Raw genomic sequence first — 7,943 nt, 5'->3', positions numbered from 1 at the left:
AATAGATGCTGCCTTCTTTTTGAATTATATTTTTGCTATCGATTCTGTCAAGTTGCAGAACTGCACCATTCTTCAGATCGTATTTTTCCTTTTGTATATCAGTGTGTATTATCCTTACCTGTACGTTTTCTACTTATGCACTCCCTTATCAGTGGTCAACAACAGCTGTAAATTGAGGTTTAAAGAATAATCATCTTTTATACTGAAGATTATAGTTTATATTAATAGCCTATTGAGTGAGGGTTAGTACAGCGGAGCCATAATTATCTTTCCATTCTTTGTGGTTGTTGAGAAAACAAGCACTGCTGTAACTGTTAGGGCTGGACAGTTGGAGGAGGGACTGCATGAAGAGGAAGGCTGAAACTACTTGGAAACAAAAGAGTTTCCAGCAGCCGTGGTGATGAAGGTGCTGCCTCTTGTCTGGAGAGCAGGATGCTGACTTGTGCTGGGAGCTGAAAGTAGTCCAGGATGGGGAGGAAAAAAAGGAAACTTTCAGATTCTCCTGATTACAGCCAGTAAGGCTCTTGCAGTCCTGAAAAGCAGAGTTGCAGAAGCACACAGAACACTATCTCCTAAGTGAACAATCAGAAGTCCTGAATTTTGGGCAGTTCAAAAGCAGTGATATTTGCACTCCTTAGACTTGGGTAAAGCAGTAAATCCTAGGAAGACAGTGTAAAATAAACCCTGAAAAGCTTCTCTCAAGGAGATGAAAGTAAAGTAAATAAGAACTTTACACTTAAAAGACCTATTGTGATACTTACCATGCTCTCTGCTGATCCTGCACTAGGGACAGCCTGCTTGGGCACATCTGCAAGGCCACTGCAAACACAAAACAGATCAATATAACAACTATAGCCAAAACCAACCCATCACCCTTGTACAGAAATCAAATCCATCTACTGCAGTTCATATACGAGAAACTGTCTTGCAGAAAACAAGCATCAGTTTGTCTTGGGCAAAGTCTGGGAGAAGTGATGTCCGTATTTTATTTAAATATTAAATATGCCTATGTTTAATAAATGCCTTTTCTTGATTTGAGGATAAAGGGAAGTACTGCACTTTCTGCATCACATATTTTTCAGTTACTACAGACTGTCCTCAAACTACTAGCTCTGTTCATTAAATCACATGCTATGAGCTAGCTATTTGCTTTTGCTGTACCTGGCACAGCTTCTGATGGGCCAGTACCTGAATCCCTGCAGACCAGTGTGAGCACTGACCAGACCAAGGTCGATGGGCAAATGACAACAGCAAAGTTGTACATCAGGGCTGCACCAGAGCTAAGATGCTGACACTTGATGTGTTACTTCTATGGCATCAAAGCTGTAGGCTGTGTGTCCACTCATCAGGAATGAAAACTTATTTCCAGTCTTTCATATCCACACTGAGATTACTCTTCACCAGCTTTGGAGCTCAGCGTGAACCTTCTCATCAGACAAAGTGATTTAACCATACTGCATTTAAGAGAAGCATATTTTGCAAAGATGTTTCAGGCTGAGTACTGCAACAGTAAACACATGCAATGTTGGTGTAGGGGACATTTAAAATAACGTGTTCTGACTTGTACATAATCCTGTACCCACAATTACTGCCCACATCTCCTCAAGAACAGTGAAAAGCCCTTGTGTTAGCCTAAGAGACCAGGGAGACAGGGTTACGTGAGGTCTTTTGGAAGCACTAGCAAATCCTTAAACATTAAAGATACTTTATATATTTACATGTACACATAAATACGTAATTGTTTTTCTTGTCTTGTTCTGTGTGAAATATTTGTTAGTAGTTTTAAACTAATCATTAAAAAAATAATTTTCTGAGGAAGGAGTTGTTTAATGAAGTTTCATGTTCTGTAAAGGCCCATCTTAACTATTGGAATTCTCCTCTGTGTCAATGCCTTGTCACAAATGGTCTAATTCCAGAATAGAAGAGTTCAGCTCTTACACAGAGCTTGAGTAAAACATGCCAAAGAAGGTAAGATTTGTGCTCACAAGGAACCCTGTTTAAATTCTGCCATTTACACTTACATCAGGAACCAGTGAAGGGTTTCCAGTGGTTTCAAGTCAGGAATTGGACGAGTCTCCCAAAAAGGCTCTCCCCAGACAGACTGGCTTCATTTCTTCAGATGCTATTCAGCATGACAGAAGACAAGATGGGAGTTCAATCTAAATTTAAGCATTCTCTGTAGACTATTAATAGAGGAAAAACTGGTAGCATGAATCATCATGTGGGAGCTGCAGAGTGACAGCTATTTGTTTTCTATAATAATAATATATAGAAGTTACCTTTGTACAATAAAGAAACTGTTGGACTTGCAAGGCTCGGCGGGAAGAAGTCAGCTGATTCCTCTTCACTGACACTATTCTCATTTTATTCTGAGGAGCAGGCAACCTTTATGAGAGGGCAACATTTATTTAACTTGACAAATCCACGCTGTGTGTATCCAAGCTTCTGTTAGAAAATCTAGCTACCAACCCTGCTCCACACCACTCCCTGCTAGGGCTTAGAGCAACACTGACCTGCTAGAGGCGTGGTGCAAAATGAGAGAACTTTGTAGGCTCATAACACTGTTTTAGCACTTGTTTCAGTGCTTGTACAATGCTTAATCCCCTGGCCAGGAGTAAAATTGCAGCATGTCCTCCCCTTACTGCTGGAATGGCAGTCCACCTGTTATCACTGTTGAACCACCACCTTCAGGAATGATTTTTCAGAAGGACTGAACACATAACAGCTCCTGAACTGCAAAGCCACAGATGGTCAGCAGCCCCCATGCTCAAACCCTCCCCTGCTGTGATGCTGTTTTTAAAAAGATAAAACTGGTTATGTGCACTGCGGGCATCGCCCCACGGTTACTCCATCGCAGTCACTGGGATCTGCCTCACCCAGAGACACACAGTGTTAATACACTGGCAGTGCTCTGTGGGTTATTTATTTTCTGAAAAATATGATATTGTCAACAGCTTAGTGAGTTTGTCTCCAGACTGTTATGTCTCCTTCTCAAGTTTCCTTCATTTTTAAGAGCTTAACTTTGAGGCCTCTGGCGTGAAGAGCCTGAAATGGTTTAAGAAAAGGAAGCATAAACAAGGGATCAAGCTACACACTGCACTGGAAAGAAGCACATCTCCTCACACTATATAATCGATGCAAAAGTCTAGCTGTAAAAATACTGTGATAAGGCAACTCTCTTGTGTTCAACCCCATTTTCATAATGAGGGTTTTCCAAAGAACCAAATATACTAAAGAACAAAGAACATCTAGGAGAAGTTGACATTTTGTTTTTCAAACAGGATGTTCCATACACAAAAATTCAGTTCCATAATCTGAGTTCAATTAAACCATGGTGCTAGAGAAGGCCATGGCAGATAAGACTAGAAAAAAACCTTAACTTGGACTAGGATTGATGGTGTGTTGCTTATCTACTTTTTTTTTTTAATCGTAGGTGACTTTTTTCCTAAACAAAGTCTTACGCAGAAGAAGTTTCAAAACAACATTTCTAAGAAAAATGAGCCTAATAAAAACCATGTAATTAGACATAAATGCTCATCTAGCCCTGAGCTAACCTGGAGAGGGTTATTAGCTAACTTCTCCATCCACATGTTGGGTTGCAGCACCAAGCACTAACTCATATGGAATGCACTGGGGCTTTCCACCACACATTATTAACTTTTGAGCAGTTTCTAAGAATTCTATACCTCACTCAACCATTAGAACTGAGAATTAAAAAGAAAACATGCCAGTTTAATATGCCGAACACAAATGATAGTGATAAAACATAAAAATAAAAAATAGGGAGAACACAAAGTAAGGGAGCTAGGAGGGGGTGAATGGTGGAAAAGGCACCACGGAGAAGTGCAGGGAAGGCACGTTTTTGCTGTTTTCTTTTTTAGTCTTAGGAATAGCTGCTGCTTATTAGTAACTTCCCATCTATAGTGGGAAGTAAATCTTTTTGTGTGGTTTCAGAAAGAATTGCGTGGGGGAAGAACTCCTATCTTCATGAGCCCTCCTGTCTGTGCTCTGTGGAACCACCCACAGGGGGGAAGAGTCCGAGGAAGGTCTTTGTAGAGCACGTGATATATCCCATGTCTCTTCCCTTGATCAAAGCCACTGTGAAACTCTCTTTTGATAAGAACTTGAGTTGTAAGTTCTGTAACAATAACCCGTTTCCTACACAAAAATCAAATGCAGAATGACCATGACTGCAGCCAAATTTCCAATTTAATACAATGGAATATTATAGCAATGTTCCTTCTGAGCTTTTTATTTTACTACTCCAGAGTGCTGCAGTTCATTACTGTATAACCTTCAGAATTAACTGATTTAACTGATGTTATTACATAAAATGTAATTGTATTAAAAACATGAAACTAGCACTGCCTACTGACAGCTTGTAAGACATTTTGTGAAGAAACTTCAGTTACTGTGCACACCACTGTTTTAACATCCCTCAGCCTGACCTGCGTGCTGCTTGCTGTTTCTGTCCTGACCTTCACAATGCCAAGTGCAGATGTACAAGTCACTTCTACAGTCCTGGCACACACGTGCTACAGAGAAGAAAAAACATCCACTTTCTGACATGAGGCTTTACTACACACATTAAAATATTTACTCTTAGAAGTATGGGTACTGAAGGTCTGTGCTTAAAAACAGGACATTGATAACATTTGAGAACTAAAAATTTTCTTGACTCATTCAAACTCAGTGAGAACGTTCCATCTCAAGAAAAATCAGATGCTTTCTTGCTGAATAACATTACTGAGTCAAAGGCATTTCTGAACAAAGACCACCAACAAATCTCAAAAACCTGTACGCAATGAGCAGAATTAAAACACCTACAGTAACAAGTGCATTTAAGGACCAAGTTTGAAAGAAAGAGGAACCCAACTCAGAACTCTGGATCCAATTGAGACTAAAGCGAACTGTTTCCACACCATGTCAGAGAAAACTGCATCTAAAGACAGTTACCCCCCAGGATGAGTGAGAACAAACCAGATTTAAGGTGTTCTAGTCTTTTTACCTGGAAATTTTACTTTCGGGTATCTGTTTTAAATACATTCAACTACTATAGAGATGAAGTCCCCAACCTCTCTCCAGCCCCAATTCCCCATGAAAGTACACTGTCTTCCTTAGTTTGGATAAGTAATATTTCAATAACTTTAATTTGTATTATGTATTCTGTCTTACAGAAGTTTAATCAAAAGTAAAAGCTAGAATTCCCTTCTCTGTTACTCATATTCAAGACCAGGACAATCCATCCTAAAGAGATGCCTTAAATACATACCTCATATCTAGAACATTCCATACATTATCATCTAAAATCCTTTGGGTGTGGATACCAAATAATGCTGTATACCAAAACAGAGATGACTTCCAGACAGTTGTGAGGGATGCAAACCACTGCCTGCCTGTACTTCTTATCCACGTCACATAATCCTCCACAAACTGCTTCCCGTAACATTTACTCCTGAAAAATCATGGTATCAGAAATGGTGTTAAAACATCCCCTTTTGTAGCAGCCTCAGTCAAGAAAACGAACACACATTTTGCTATTTGCAATCTTTATTTCATGAATAATTAAGAAGAAAACATGGCAACATTGGCAAATTGAAGGCATACATACTAAATATTCATACAGAATACATCATGAAGAAACTAAATGCCCAGATCTTTAGTGGTCCTTCCAAACTAAAAGCATATTGGTCCTCCAAAAGGTTTAGCTTAAAATATGCTTGCTGACCTTTCAAGTTCCAATAACAGCTTGTGCCTTTCAAACCAGAAACAGGGTGAAATACGATTTGAACACACTTTAATTTTCCTCAGAACTGTATTTCTAAGATCTAATCAGAAACAAACAATATATTTTTTTCTTCCTTACCTTTTAAATGTGTAAGCTGCTATACCATCATAAGTATTCTAGACTCAAGCACTTCTTGAAGGATATTCAGTTTTATTAAGAACCTGTATAGGTACATACATATACACAAACGTATTTGCATGTGTGTATGTATGTACATATACATACATTTATGTAAAACCTCCACGTACAGCTAGAATGTCAATGTATGTGAATGCAAAATAAACTATTTGAAAGGGTTCTGAAAAAGAAGAAAGTGCTTCTTGTCTAGGAGAATTATTAAACCCGTGAACATGTTTGGTCAGTCTAACATTTGCATTTCAAACAAGTACAAAACCAATACACATCAGAAAAGCTGGGTGGATGAGAAGAGCTTATAAAAATCATAGTGTTTTATATCATCTTTAAAGGCCATGAAAAAGAGCTTTCAATTAGTTATTTAGGAGAGGTAAGTACTGGCTACAGTGTCATTTCAAACAAGGTCAGTCCTTATCCAATGTAGTGCTGAGAAGTTAGACTGAGACATCAATAAAATTCTGCTCTATCACCAAGTTCAAAATTCACCACACTGTTCCATCCATTCTGCCTCACCTGAACTCAAAGTACCCCCACACCCAAGAGCTAGAGGGTATTAATGCCCTTCTGACTTTGATCTGGAGAGTTGTCTAACGTCAAATGGGATCACTACTTTAATTCATAGACACTGAACAACTCTTGATCATCACTGACCTGAAGTGAACAGACAGTCTGGAAGCTAACTACTCTGTGTTTTGTTTCATAGTGTTATACTTTCTTTCCATTAGATAACATACAGAAAAGACATTTCTGTTAAAAAAACCCTTCAGATAAGTATAAAAGTGCTACTTAAAAACAGTAAAATTGACCCTCCTATACAAGTAAAAACTAAAGTTTCTAACTGAAATGTTGTAAGTTACAAGGATTAATTACTTGAGTATGTTACGCGTACTTGTGCTCTCCCTACTGAGCAGATTCCCAAGTAATCATCCCAGCTGCATATATGCAATAATTGGAAACCAGTAAAAGCCTCCAGAGAAATTTCAACAATGGAACACAACGGAAGAGCTTCTTTCTCTCCACTTACTGAAAAAGTTCAGAAAAATAAAAATCAACCATTCAATTATTGCAAATGCAGTCTACTGTCAAAACAGGTCAGTTCATGAACTGTGGAGCCAGGACTGCCAATGGCTCCTCTGCAGCAGGAAATGTCCACTGGGCTTTTTAACTACCATATAAATACAGCGCTCACATGCTGAATTAATACACATACTTACTAGAATGAAAATGCACGTAATACACTGCTAATGCTGGGGCAGAGTAAGTTTTAAACCTAAAGTTCCCCAAACAACTTGTTTGTATTCTAGAGCTCTACGCAAAATACAAAAGCCTTAGAAAAGTGCAACAAAACTAACTTCACGACGTTTTTTTTTTAGTTTACATAAATACAATCTCATAAAAATATTATTAAACAGAAGCATACTTCTCAGTGGAGAATGAATGTGCCACATTTCAGCTTTGAGTAAGTGATTTTGGCTAAACTGAAACTCCCTGAAAATAGGGAATTAAACCGAAACAAGCTTAGTCACATCAGGCTGCCATCATTTTGCAAGAAGTTTCCCCTCCCATTCTACATCCACAGGTCCTGCTGGAACTAGTAGCTGATACACAGTGGCCATAGGGTAAGGAATATTCCAAGCAAAAGATAAATATCAGTGGGAATGAAATCATCTGGCATTCATAGGTATTACTGAAGCTTCAGTGTGAGGAAACAAATCTGTTATCACAGAATGAACTCATGTATGGAGGCCACAGACTTCCCAAACAGAGTTCAAGTAAATGGTAGACCGAAAACTGGCAAGCATAAACACAAAGAAAAGCAGAAATTCTTAGCAACACTAACAAAAATCAGAAGTGTACAGAACTCAATCGTTACAGTTATTTGGTATTAATTACGAAAAACGTACTTGCTATATATTCCAGATACTTAACATAATGCTTTGACAATTACCAAGTGAAATTATATGGAGCATACAGGAAAATCTTCGGCAAACAAAGGCTCAGCAAGACAGCAAGTCAAAGC

This window comes from Cyrtonyx montezumae, unplaced genomic scaffold (assembly GCF_038088225.1).
Source record: "Cyrtonyx montezumae isolate F1298 unplaced genomic scaffold, pur_monq_1.0 scaffold_23, whole genome shotgun sequence".
Lineage (NCBI taxonomy): Eukaryota > Metazoa > Chordata > Aves > Galliformes > Odontophoridae > Cyrtonyx > Cyrtonyx montezumae.
This window is presented reverse-complemented; position numbering follows the sequence as displayed.